The sequence below is a fragment of the Anguilla rostrata genome, chromosome 2 (genome assembly GCF_018555375.3).
Source record: "Anguilla rostrata isolate EN2019 chromosome 2, ASM1855537v3, whole genome shotgun sequence".
NCBI classification, from domain to species: domain Eukaryota; kingdom Metazoa; phylum Chordata; class Actinopteri; order Anguilliformes; family Anguillidae; genus Anguilla; species Anguilla rostrata.
Genome location: NC_057934.1, coordinates 26,686,743 through 26,701,564, shown reverse-complemented (window position 1 = coordinate 26,701,564; position 14,822 = coordinate 26,686,743). Strand labels below are relative to the sequence as shown.

The 14,822-nt window shown below is 40.2% G+C and overlaps 1 protein-coding gene across 4 annotated transcripts in view; it reads right to left on the bottom strand.

Annotated features, from left to right (window-relative positions):
* Window positions 1-14,822, bottom strand: part of LOC135247694 (integrin alpha-3-like) — a 118,747-nt gene that overhangs the window by 45,350 nt on the left and 58,575 nt on the right. The window lies entirely within an intron of this gene.

Here is a 14,822-nt window from a genome sequence, read left to right as displayed (position 1 = left end):
ATAATTGCCTGAAAAAGAGTTAACAGTTAAATTTTAGTCAAAAAATCACTTACACCTTTTGAGCACCAACATTTCATTACGTTCTCTTTGTTCTTAACCTCTTAGCGCAAAGCCCCTAGTGGTCGGCACATCGGCGTGCGGAGATTACTGAACTCAGACATTCAGTGCTACAGCAACCAAAGTACGAGTTAAAAACAGAAACATGTTGTTTTAGTTTAATAAGTAGACGATACACTACAACTCTGCCAAATACGAAGTTTCGCAGCACCACCATTGTCGCTCTGGTCGTTCATTTAACACGCCTCCCTCCCTGCAGTCTCATCTACAACTACACCCCCCACCCATGACATAATGGACAATATTGTCTATCTTGGCATTCATAAAAATATTCTTTCACCACTAAAAAATTGTATTCCATCATAGCAACAAGATAAACCTGACAATAGCCCTAAGATATGCCAATACAGCAGTGAAAACGTTGCTCACTGAATAACGAAATAAATGAGAAAAGGTTTTTAAAAATGATACCATGTCATTCTACAGTCAATATCTGGGACTAAACACTGAATAAATATACAACCTTACCATTGGTTTTACGCATAGAGATATCCCTTTTGAGACTGAGTGGTCATACATTGTCTTGGACAATCCCTTTGTGAAATATACGTGCATTTGTGATGCCTGGGTATCTTCCAAAATAGCTGTGCGTAATACCACACATGTTGTTTACGGTGTTGTCGCCCTTTTTAGTACAGTCTGGCTTGATTGACAATTCATTTATTTAGTAGGTGAGAGTATAAGCTTTCTAATGATGTTGTAACACGTCTAATTCTGCTTTTGGAATAGCGTTTTATAGGTCAGCGTAACCGGAAATGTTCTTATCATCGCATTCAATTACGCATTCACTCTGTGGTAGCAGTAAAACAAAGACACTGCTAACGAAACGTTGTCAAATTTTTTGGAATTTCTTGCAAAATACTATTATTATTGAGGACTTCTGAGCATAGCTAAGCCATATGTTTGCTGATAGACCTAGCTGACATCATTTTCTGGTGTAAGACAGGAGTGGATAGAACTATATCATTGATTTCCTGTCTCTGTCTCTATCTACTGAAAACAGATAAGATTTCATCATTGCTATGTAAGTATTACTGCTTAAAATACTTCGGTTATATATGTTATTTTTGAAATTGAGTGCCTTTCAATAGGTTAGTGGTATTATATAATGTGGATATTTCACACTGTAATGTAAGCGTTAGTTAGTAGTGTAATAGTTTTTGTGAAGCATGCAACAGTGATGACGTGAGAGTTGGAGCATTGCCAAAACGTGGTGGACGGTTGAAAATTGTTTTCATGTCGTCCCATCCCCATACAAGAAAACATATGAGTGTACAGAGTATAGAAATACATACAAGAGTTAATTATTATACATTTAGGTACTGTACCGCATTGCGTGACAATATTTTTGCATTGTTTTTTAACCTGATAGCAATGTCCCATTTTATAACTTCATAAGCGGTATATGCTTTATAATGGACAAAAATCATTTTATTCATTTTTGGAGAGATTTTGGATATGTTTCTGGACCCCTGGATATTTTAGACCACTGTACTGATGGAAAGCTTGTAATTCCCACTTGAAAATGATGCAACAGTGAGTTTCTTGAGACAAAACAGTTGATTTGCAGTGAAATACGTGAATACGTTGTGATTTACAGCAATGCATAATTTAGACATTTTGGATAGATTTGGAGATGCTGGGTACACTGCTTAGTTTTTGCTTCATAAATCTATAGTAGTTCTACATATCCACCCTTGTATAGTTTAACCTGCTGTATATATGCAATCTCTCAGTATTTCATTGCAAACTAAAAAAGTGAAAATTCATTTTTTGTCTAGACAATTGCATTTGTGGCACTTTATTTCTTCCAAAATTGTAAATATAAACTAATCTGCATTAGTATTGTAAATTTTAAAAATGTCCTGCTTCATTTAAGCCATTTTTCAAGTCTCTGTGGTGTTCTCATCTGGAGTTATAAGGCTTTAAATAGGGTACCCCCTAAATGGGCTAGGATTGGCAAGATTTGGCATGTGCGCTATGGGGTTAAGGGCATAAATGGCATTTAGAAAATGTGTGATACTGGAACAGAAACATGTAGTTATATTGTAACAATACAAAATAACTCTTACATGTTTTAAAACATTTATTTTGCTTTAAAACTATTCTTTTATTTTTTTTATTTCATTTTATTAATTTAAAGGATAACACTAGTCATTTTCATTTTTTCAGTATCATCAACATAGTCTATGAAAGCAAAAATGTTTCTGTCCAGAAATTACCGGTGTTATCTTTTAATTAAGACAACTCCATGTAATTAAGGGCGATATGACATACAGAGTTACTTTCACTTTCTGTTTTTATACAGCACTTGTTAGCTCATGATTTGACTGTATATCGAAGCTTTGTTTATCAGCAAATGATTGCATAAAGGACACTGCGATAATGATAAAGGGCACTATACTATTGTAAATTATTTACGATTTGATTATATATTTTTGTAAGTAATTCAAATCACCCTATTATTTTAATCAGGAGGATTATACCTCTTTGATGCAATTAGCTATGCCAGTGGGAGGAAAGTCTTGGCAGGTTTTTACTACACTGGACAGGTTTAAAGTGAGAGGACAGCACAGACAAATCAACTGTTATTGTATGTGTGTGCGTCTGTGTGAGGCTGTTGGGGAAAGACATGACTTCCCTCACTTCAAAATTTCCCAGAGAAATTCTGTCATTAGCTTTGAGAACTAATAAAAGGGGTACTAGATACTCTACCCCCTTCCTGGATTGTGGCCTTTTAGTGGTGTTTTATATGTCCATTGGGGGTTTTATATGTCCCCCGGTATGGTCTCCCAAGGTGAACAGGTCTGGGGTAAGGACCCAGATGAATATGATCCAATCGACCCCTACTTACGGTAAAAAAAATGCAGAGCTAAGTTTACCCTGCCCAGAATAAGGTTACTGGGACCCATCCCTGGAGTCAGGCCTGGGGGTGGTGTTCTCAAGCAAGCACCTAATGGTCGGGCAGCTCATGTATCTTGGCCAAGCCCAGCCCAGCCCAAAAAAACTATGTGGGAAAACCGTGTGGGCCCACCACCCGCAAGGTTCAGGTTAGGGGTTGGGTGCAATGCCCATCGGGTAGGGGGCAAGAACAGGGTAGATCCATGCCTCATCTGCCCACACAACGGAAATTGATTCTTGGCACATGGAACGTTACCTCTCTGGTGGGGAACGAACCGGAGCTGGTGTGTGAGGCTGAGAAGTACCAACTAGATATAGTTGGGCTCAGCTCTAGACACAGTGTTGGCTCTAAAACCAAACTCCTGGTTAGGGGGTCGTCTCTCTCCTACTCGGGAGTTGTTCAGGGTGAAAGGCACCAGGCAGAAGTGGGGATACTCACAAGTCCCCGGCTGGTGGCCGCTCAGTTGGAGTTTACTGCAGTGGACGAGACAGTCGCCTTGATGCGACTGCGTGTGACAGAGAGGAAAACTTTGACTGTTATTTGAGCTAATGTGCCTAATAGCAGTTCAGAGTATTCAGCCTTCTTGGAAAAGGTGGGAGGGGTGCTGGAAAAAACCCCACCTACTGACTCCATTGTCCTACTGTGAGACTTCAATGCTCACATTGGCAATGACTGGGAAACTTGGAAGGGTGTGATTGGGAGGAACGGCCTCTCTGATCTGAACCCGAGCGGTGTTATGTTATTGGACTTCTGCACTAGACAGACTCTGCCAAGGGTGCGCTTTGTCTCCCCTCCAGTTCGTGGTATTCATGGAAGGATTTCAAGGCGCAGCCGAGGTATGGAGTGTGTCCAGTTAGGGGACATCTCATCATACTGTGACCTTCGATGCGTACCACAGCGATTTGCAGCTGAGTGTGATGTGATCGGGATGAGGATCAGCACCTCCAAGTCTGTGGTTATGGTCCTCTCCCAGAAAAAGATGGATTACCCTCTTTAAGTAAGGGAGGAGCAACTGCCCCAGGTGGAGGAGTTCAAATATCTTGGGGTCTCATTCCCACACGAGTGAGGGAAAAAGGGATTCGGAAATCGATGGCCGCCCAGGTGCAGTGGTCGCAGTAATGTGGGCATTGAATCGGACGGTGGTGGTGAAGAAGGAACTGAGCTGAGAGGCAAAGCTCTCGATTTACCAGTTGATCTTCATCCCTACTCTCACCTATGGTCACAAGCTATGGGTAGTGACAGAAAGAGTATGATTGCGATTACAAGCGGCCATACAAGGAGCTCAGCTATCCGGGAGGCCCTCAAAGTAGAACCGCTGCTCCTCCGCATTGAAAGGAGTCAGTTGAGGTGGTTCAGGCATCTGATAAGGATGCCTCCTGGCCGCCGTTTTCTGGAGGTGTTCCGGGCTCAGCCACCAGGGAGAAGACCCAGGGGTAGACTTAGGACACTCTGGAGGAATTATATTCAAAGGCTGGCCTGGGATTGCCTGGGGATCCACCAGGATGAGTTGGCAGAAGTCGCTGGGGAGAGGGGCATCTGGGCTGCTCTGCTTGCCCCTTTGCCACCCCGACCCTGACTTAGACTAAGTGGTTAGAGAATGGATGGATGGATGTGTGATGGATGTGTCTATCTGGGCATTCAAAAAAAAAAAATCTTTCACCACTAAAAATTCATATTCCATCATAGCAACAAGAAAAACCCAACAATAACCCTAATTTTTCAAAAATTATACCATGTCATTCTACTGTTAGTATCTGTGCCTAAATATAGAATAAATATACAACCTTAAAGTTACAATCTCGAAGATTTCAGTTTCGTTCTCTTAGGCGGTACCAATGGCGAAAAGCAGTAATTGCAGGTATGTTTTTGGACCTCACTGCCCAGAGATCCAACCGGATCCAACCAGTGTCGCCTGTGTGACGTCAGCCAGTTGGCACCTGGGCCACGAGAACTATAACAGTTACTATTTACTGAATAAAAAATGGTTGTTATAAAAGTAACGTTATGTACATACTCATTCATTGTCTAACATTAGGCTAACTTACGCTGTCTTTACACTGCTGAGCAGGGTTAAAATGCTGTAGCAGACCTGGGGTAGAATTAGTGATAATCGATTTCCACAAACGTTCATTATCCACCTTTTGCCCGGTATGAACATCTTTACACTGCAGAGAAGAATTCGCGGGATTCACTGTGGCTTGTGCAATTATGTATCTGGTGAATGATTGTTGCGTGATATTTTTGAAACTGCCTTGCAAAATGTTACCCTTGGTGTTTCTGGTTTTGCTAGCTAAACTGTTTGAGGATAAAGCTGAGCTGGGTGTTAAATTAGCAATCAGAACAAGAAGAATAAAACAAAAACAAAGAAGATTTCATCAAAAAAGGGCATCCGGGCTGAAGGAACATATGAGGAAGCGTAATAAAATAACAACGACGCTAATCCATACTGCTATATTCTTTTATTTAGTTTTCTCCGGCTTGACATCTTTACACAGAAATCAGACCCGGCTCTGCTCCACCTATACCTCGGCTTTATTCCGATCATTAAACTTGATGGCAATGTAAATAACGGTATCGTTAAGGCCAGTTCGGATCAATGATTCGCAATGAGACAAAACGGTTTTAGAATGTTGCAGAGAAAATTGCAGCGGTGTGAACTGGTTAGCTGCAGAGCGTCTGAAGCCGTTGCCTGGGGTCTCAAAAGACCCACCTTGTCAAATCGCCAAGTGCAGTTTTAGAACGTTTACAATCAGACATCTTGGAATTTGCATCCAGTCTCGTTGCGAATCATTGATCTGAACTGGCCTTTAGTTAGCTACACTGCAACGTTGCAACAAGGTAGCATATTACATTCGAGAGACAGTTTGCGAGGTGGGTACCGGTCGGTGGCGTTACCTAACGTTTTTTATAATTGTTAGCTGACATTAGATTGTGTTATTTACATTAGCTAGCTAGCTAACACAACGTTACCTGATATGAGAGATGGACGCAACGTTGTCTAAACTAATGTTGCTTTTCTTGACATGGTCCGGTAGCTAGCGTTAGCTGTGCAAATAGCTATGTAATTTAGTAACGTTACATTGTCATCAAATGTAATACGAAATCTACATCAACAAATAATATGACCTCTCATGTTACACAAAAACCTTTAGGGTTCCATAACCCCCCCCCCCCCCCCCTTCTCTGTTATTGTAACGCTGGCAGACACAGTATGCCGCTCACACACAAGTGAGTTTAAGAGCAAGCCTGTTGCGTTAGCTCCGCCTACCCTCTCTGGCGGACCAACCACTGATGGGTGATGGAAACACGTCACTAACTATGCGCCGCTCGTGATTTTTTCCCAGGAATGTTGCCACAGACACCCAGTTCTTTAATCATAAATTATTATTATAATAATAGTATAAATTAATATAATAATACGCTTAATCACCATTGTTTTACCTAATTTGGCGATAGATAGTGACTTAACAGACATTTATTTTAATGAAAATCTTCGAGATTATTACTTTAACATTGGTTTTACATGTAGAAATGTCCCTTTCAAGACTGAGTGGTCATATATTATCTTGGATAATCCTTTTGTGAAATGTACAGTACGCTCATTTTTGACGCCTGGGTACCTTCCAAAATAGCTGTGCCTAATACCACACATGCTGTTTACAGTGTTGTTGCCCTTTGTAATACAATCTGGCTTGATTAACAATTAATCTATCCAATAGGTGACACTATTGTCATGGTTCTGTGTTTCTGTTTATGTGTTTCCTTTTGGGCTGCCTGATGGTGGCACTTCAGTTTGTAGTTATGTTCCTTTTCCCTGTTTAATTGTATTATTGCTTCCTATTATTCAATCATTGTTTCTGTTTGCGTCTCGATATCCCTTCCCTGTCTGGTGTTATTGTGAATTGTTCTCACCTGTGTCTGATTAGTTTCTCTGCCTATTTAAGTTCTCTGTTTCCCTGACTCGGGTGCTGGTTCCTTGTGTTTCTGCCTATGTGTTTCTGCCTGTGTGTTTCTGCCCACGCTCCTGCCTGTTTCTGCCCCGCCCGAGTTCTGTTTCCATGTTTTTTGGTCTTTTGGAATTTTTGCTGTTTACCCTTTTGAGGAAGTTTTTGTTTTTGTCAGTAGCCCTGCATGGCCTTGTTTTGGTTGCCTTCTTTTTGTTATCCTTTTGTGATTAAAGTCATTGTTTGGATTCGCCTTTTGAAGTTTCTGAAGATTCTATTACATTTTATTCTGTTTATTGAAATCGTCAGAAGAAAAAGATAGCTTTTCTCAAAGGGCTCTATTTTGCAGAATTAATGTTGCACAGCACATGGGCACAGTCAATGGCACTGGTGATTGTTAGTATTTTCAGGAACAAAGGCAAGCAGCACACATGTGACGCACCTGAAAACAGGACAGGGTTATACTGAATATATTATCAGATTGGCTGAAAAAGGTTTCTCTACTCTTTCCTATTGACCTGACTACATAGACAAAATAAGTGTTTAACATGATGAAACCACATCATCTACCGTAAAGCAAAACCAACATCTATCGTAAATCAGTTTCAACATGTATGTGCATGACACACTGACGCCACTCAGGATAAAAAATTAAAGTGCAACTTTCTCAGAAACTATGGCACATATCAAATTTATTTAACATATTAACAGACTTCTTACACCAATTAGAAAATATAGCCCAGGATTCCTTAAAATTCAAATATGTGATTTTGGGCAATCCTCATTTTTGTACTTACTGCACTTCGAGCCATCTGATTGGCATAACTTCCCTTAGGGGAAGTATCTTTGCCATGGCTTGTTTTATCAATATTATGTCCACAGAGCTGCCCATGGCCCAGGTTCACAGGCTATGTTGCTTAAACAATCCAGGATACGTTGATGTGTATTTTATAAAATTAACTCATTAATAAAATTTGCGCTTCATGAATGTGAATTATTATTTGATTAGTTAATTTAGGATTGAATTATCTTCGATAACTGCACACACCCACTCTGCTATAAAGTGGAGATGAATCGCTCACCAAAACAGGATTAGATATAAAGCGCTGCCATTTGCGGGATCACATAACACGTCAAAATTGACAAAAATAAATATTGTTGTTTTTTAATTTTGTTTTGGAGCTGTAGATCATGAAATTAGAGGGGCATATTTTCACCTCAAAAGAGAAAGCAAACTTAACTAGCAAATCATACACAGCCAGAGCTGTCTAAATGAAAGGAAGTGTGGTAGATAATTGCAAATAAATTAAATAGACCTATGCCTACGTAAGACTTTCATTCACTTACTTTTCAAACTGAAACATTAAATTACATTTCAGCATGTGACGGCAGCTTCAAGAAGCCTCGCGTTCATTTCTGAAGTTGGTGTGTGTGTCTAATTTCACTAGCTAACATAGCATTAAGTCTAAAACCTGTGGCAGCCATTACACAGTACAAAGGGGGCAAAATGACCACGTTCACCTGACACGTCATGTTTGCCCATCAGAAAAAAAACTGTGGGCCGTGGAAAAAGCACTGTTTTGAGAGGACAATTTCTATTCAAGTTCTGATACCGTTCATGGGTTTTAACCAGTGACAAGCTTTCTGTCATTGTTCTTTGCAGCAGGTCAGGAGTCCTAGTGCTGTCAATTTGCCACCCCACGTCTTTTGCCACCCTGGGAAGTCGACTAGAGTTGCCTAATGTCCGTCCCTGCCTACAATGAATAAATGAGAAGAAAATATATATTAAAAATGCTAAAGATTTGTTAAAATCCTGTTAAATGTGTGTACAAACGAATGAACAAACATCATTATATGGGGCAAATTGTCTATAACACTACTCTGGCGCATTAAACATAATGTTGCTTAGACATCTTTTTTTAGACTTGTATAGCCTACTCTGTTACAGTGGAGGAGATGACACAATTTATAGACTTATTACTGTAGGCAAGCCAGCCAGCATTTTTATCGTCATTTAATTAAACAGAACATTGACTTAATATTTTATATTTATTTATTTTAGAATAGACCTATGTCTTCTTAAATATGCAGCAAAGCCAGCATCTTGTGAGACATGGCTTACACTCCTAGTTTACGATATTAAGCACAAGCCCATCATGAGGCACTTTTGCCTCATGTTCTTATCATTGCTTTTGACATTTTTGGCTTTATTGTTGTTTTTGTAACATTGAAAGCTGCGTTTCTGTAGCCTTAATACAAGATGTTAGCACCATAAATAACTGTTCCCTATTTTACAGGACCAAATGTAATCAGACAAATTAACATAATCATAAATAAAATCATCATATTTAGTACTTGGCTGAAAATCCTTGTACTCGATGACTGCCTTCAATCTTGTCTTCAGTTTGGGTGATGAACTTTGCCAGACGCCTGACTGACTACCTCCTGAGGAACTCCTACACTGACACCTCGGTGCAGGAAGGAGGGATTCCAAAGCTACCGGGGTGTCTGGAGCACACAGCTGATCAGGGAAGCCCGGGAGAACAAGGGGGACCTGGTCATTCTGTGGTTGGACCTCGTAAACACCTATGGTTCCATACCCCACAAGCTGGTGGAGGTGGCACTAAACCAGCATTACATCCCAGACAAGTTCATGGACCTCATACTGGACTACTAAAACAGCTTCAGTCTCTTCCAGAGTCTCTTCCGGATCTACAACGTCGGAGTGGCACAAGCTTGAGAAGGGAATCATCACTGGTTGCACCATTTCAGTGATTCTTTTTGTGCTTGCCATGAACATGTTGGTGAAGTCTGCTGAAGTCAAGTGCAGAGGACCGCGCACTAAGTCTGGTGCAAGCGGTCGAGCGCAAGGTCTCATGGGCCGAGCTTAGGAAAGCTGAGCCTCAGCGTATCAAGTTCTTGATCCAGGCTGTCTATGACATTCTACCTAGCCCATCCAACCTGTTCTGCTGGGGAAAGGTGGAGTCACCAGCATGCCCGCTGTGCCTCAAAAGAGGAACCTTGGACATCCTCAGCTGCTGTTCGAAAGCCCTGGGGGAGGTGCGCTACCGGTGGTGCCACGACCAGATCCTGAAAATCATCCCAGACACCATCTGCAGTGGGATCAGCCGGTGTAAGCCCCTCCGCCCAGTGAAGACGAACATTGCTTGCAAGCAGGCCAGAGGAGGTGGTCCTGGCAGCTGGTGTTGGCTTCTCCCCAGCCCTGATGAAAGCAGTTGCAACACTGGCATTGCAACACTTCACAGGGTATGAGGTTTCTTCTTCCATGTCCAGTTGTTTAATGTATGTATCGCACAATGAAGGCGGATAAATAAGTGTTTTGGGAGTATGGCAGGGAACTTGCTCTTCTCAGATTGCCATACTCAGTTGTCTTTCTACACTGAGAATTCCATCTTTCAACAATGCTTGAAGATGCTACTAACCTTTTGGTACAAGATGTCAACATTTGCAGTCTTCCTCCAAATTTTTCCAATGTTTCAAGTGACTATTTGGGCACTGACACTAGACTTAATATGGATCAAAAAGTTTTAGATTTTGAATTCAATACATTTGAATTTATTCACTTAAACATTTTTAGTTTTGAATAAACATCTGAAAAATGTAGCTTCCCAGAATTCTAATAGTACAAAAAATCCTGCCTATTTCCATCAGTTCCGTTTTTATAATATCTCAAATAAAAAAAAATTAATTCAATTTGAAAAAATTCAGTTTGTAGAAATTCTGTTTCAAAATGAGTTCAGAAGTCAAAAGTGAGTACAATCTCTGTGAAAAATGCCAATGAATGAAGATTCCAGTTGATAACCTGTGACCTGAGCCACCTGCAGTAGTCACACACACAGCAACTCTCTAACGTTACCAAGCGAGGCAGAAACGGTGAATGCAGCCAGCTATATTATCTATCCATGTTTAATTGTCAGCAATTGTGAGGATTATGTGAAATAGGTTTAATTTTCTGAGCCCAGCAGTTTTACCCGTTAACACCCTCATTTGACATTCTGCACTCACAAAACCAAACACTAGTGTATCAATAGTTAAGCCACCTCACTTATACAACATGTAAAATATATTTATTTGATTTAATTTGGCAATTATTATCAAAAAATATCAATTATCACTGAAATCACCAAATTCATTGATAGGCAGACAAAACTGTTGGAACAACCTTAATCAAAATGTACAATTCATAACAAAACAAAAGTTGTAGACATTGAAATGTTCACAGTCACACAAGAAAGGAGTGAAAAAACAACGAAACCACAGTGTGTTTGTCCCAAAGTAATGTAAGTAATGCAAGACTGAAATTCCAAAACCAAAAGACAGCAGGGTATTCCAAAAGACCAGATATAAAATGTCTAGGCAATGCGTAGATGGAGGACTCACTTCCAACTAGTGACAAGCTTCTAGTTAAGTTGGCCAAAGACTGACTTAACTAAAAGAAAGCCACATATTTTATCTAGTGAGGGGGTGGGGGGAGGACGCCCGCTTCAATGCATGCACACGCACAAACACACATGCAGACACGCAGACACGCAGATTCATACCTCAATTTCAAGCAGTTTCCTACACTAAGAATTGGATCTCACTCTGCAGGTTGGACTGCTGCATTGTCTGCCTCTCAGCGGCCTGCCGAGGCTGTGAAGGTTTCATCTCTGCATTAATGCCAACTTCTCACAGAGAAATGTTGCCTGTGTCTGTGAGGGACGCTTCATCCTAAAGAAATTCTTCATTTTTGTTCTGTTTAGTTGATCTTGTCCTCTTTGTAAAATAATTTGTTAATGTGTTAACCCATTTGGCCATTTTAAATAGCTAAAATGTTATCTCTTCAGCTGAGAACATTGTGCAACAACAACTTTGGTTAATTAAAGAAGGTAAATATGAACTTCAAGGCCAACTTCATAGGTGTAATTACATTTTTTAATTATTATTTTTAAAAATAGTTATGTAGATATATTCATTATTTTCTTTATAAGTCAGGGGGAGCCCCCCCCCTGCCCCCCCTGTCCCCCCATCCCCCCCACCCCCACCCCCCCCCCCCCCCCCCCCCCCCCGTAATCTCACCCATGGGTCTAGCTAATACACTTGTGAATGACTTTTTCATGAAGTTATCTGTAGCCTATCCAAATATTAGCTTCTTTCTTTGCTCAAATACAACATAATATGTTTATGATCATGGCTATGCAGAACTGGTACTTTATGCAAATTACAGCTATCTTATCTGACCTGTGTTCTGTAGTTGTTCTAACGACCGTCAGAATCCAATTATTGTGCGTCGCTTTGGATAAAAGCATCTGACAAATAAAATGTAATGTAATCTAAATTTATAGTGCTATATTTCTGAGGTATAGAGTTTAAAATAAAAATATGTTGAAAGTTTAGCAAATACTAATTTAGAATAATTTTCTATAATTCAATGAAAAAACTTATGAATACAAGCCATTGACTAGAAACTTTGTTTGCATTGTTAGTGAAATTGGCTATACGTAGCTAGATAGCAAGCATGCTGTATTGAATTCAGTTTCCCTGATTGAAATAAATGTAGGTGAATTACCTAGCTAGCTAGGTTGCATCTATAAATAGTAACAGCAGTTACCATAGGGGGGAGGACATCTTGATGGGAGAACTTAAATTGATACTAAAGCTACTCAAGCTCAGGCATCTAGCTGCCTAACATAACTAACTAAAAGTAACATGCCAACTCCATGTTGCTTTTCATCCCCTTGGTAACGGCATTGAGCAAAAGCAAGGTTTTTGAACAAGCCCTGTCAACTTGTCTTTTTGCTTCACTGTATCAAGGCTTCTTGGCATCTGCCATTTCAGCAGCTAACTAGCAACAAACACTTTGCTATAATCTGATCCCAAACCGCAGGTTCTGTAGCCACACCCACCCCTCCCTGCACAGAAAAGATCGCCACACCCAGAAACATCCCAAACACATAGAATAACAAATACAGGGAAAAGGTGCACGAATTCAGCGAAAGTGCGTAAAGACTGAGATTGACATTGCATCATATATATGCCTTCACAAAGTTATTTTACATTATTTTAAAGTAAAAAATACAGCATATCTCTTAAACTACAGCAGTTAGTCAGACCCATGTTCAGCATAGCATCTAGATTTGCTATGCTATTACAAAAGATCATCTAAATAATTTTTTTCATGAAACAAGAACAAATGATCAATTATTTGTAATAAATAATTGATCATTTGTTCTTGTTTCATGAAAAAATTTAAAGTAGTAAAAAAGATGATCTTGAAATTGAAAATTCAATTACTCTTGTCTAATGTCATCTCATTCTGTCCATTAGTTTACTATATACAGTTGAGGCAAAAAGTTTACATGCACCTTGGCTGAAGATATTCAAACTCAGTTTTTCACAACTCCGCACATGTTACCATACATTTCTTAGGGCAAGTCAATTAGGGCATCTACTTTGTTCACATCAGAGGTAATTTTAAAACATTCGATTAGAGACAGATTTATTTGGTAAATGGGCTGCATTTATATAGCGCTTTTATCCAAAGCGCTTTACAATTGATGCCTCTCATTCACACGCACACTCACACACTCACACACCAATGGTGAAAGGCTGCCATGCAAGGTACCAATCAGCTCGTTGGGAGCAATTAGGGGTTAGGTGTCTTGCTCAGGGACACTTTGACACGCCCAGGGCGGGGGATCGAACTGGCAACCCTCCGACTGCCAGACAACTGCTTTTACCCCTTGAGCTTTGTCGCCCCCAGCTTGAATTCACTATATCAGAATTCCAGTGGGTCAAACGTTTACATACACCAAGTTGACTGTCTCTTTAAACAGTCTGGAAGATTCCAGAAATTGATGTAATGACTTTTTAGAAGCTTCTGTCGGTCAATTGTCATAATTAGGAGTTAACTGTGAGTTAATTGGCACCTGTGGCTGTATTTAACTGCCTACCTTTAGAGCAACTGCCTTTTTGCCCTTGATACCAAGGGAAAATCCAAGCAACTCAGCCAAGACCTCATGAAAAAAAAACTGTGGACCTCCACAAGTCCGGTTCCTCCTTAGGACCAATTTACAAACAACTGAAGGTACCACGAGCATCTGTACAAATAATTGTAGTCAAATATAAAAATCTTGGGACTACACACACTGCATTGTTCAGGAAGGAGGCATAAATTAAATATCAGGGCTGAACGAACTTTGGTCCGAAAGGTTCAACTGAACTCCAAAACAGCAAGAAAGGAACTGGAGAAGGAATTGGAGGCAACAGATACCAAGGTACGCAAGGAATAAGCCCCTACTCTAAAACTGGCATTAAAAATCCAGAATGAAGTTTGCAGGTGATCTCCAGGATGAAGACCTAGCCTTTTGGAGGAGTGTTCTCTGGTCAGATGAAACAAAAATTGAACTGTTTGGCCATAATGATCAGCTATTTATGGAGGAAAAGGGATGAGGCTTTTAACCCGAAGAACATCATCCCAACTGTGAAGCATGGGGGTGGCGGCATCATGTTGTGGGGGTGTTTTGCTGGAAAAGGGACTGGTGCACTTCAAAAAATAGATGACATCATGAAGAAGGAGGATTATCTAGAAATACTGAAGCAACACCTCAAGACATCAGCTAAAGTTAAAACTTGGTCGCAACTGGGTCTTCCAGCAGGAAAATGATCCTAAGCATACCTCCAAAGTTGTAACAAAATGAAAATGGCTTAAAGACAACAAAGTGAAAGTATTGCAGTGGCCATCAACAAAGCCCTGACCTGAATCCAATAGAAAATTTGTTGACTGAACCGAAAAAGCATGTCCAAGTTACACCAGTTCTGTCAGCAGGAATGGTCAAAGATCCTGGCAAAGTATTGTG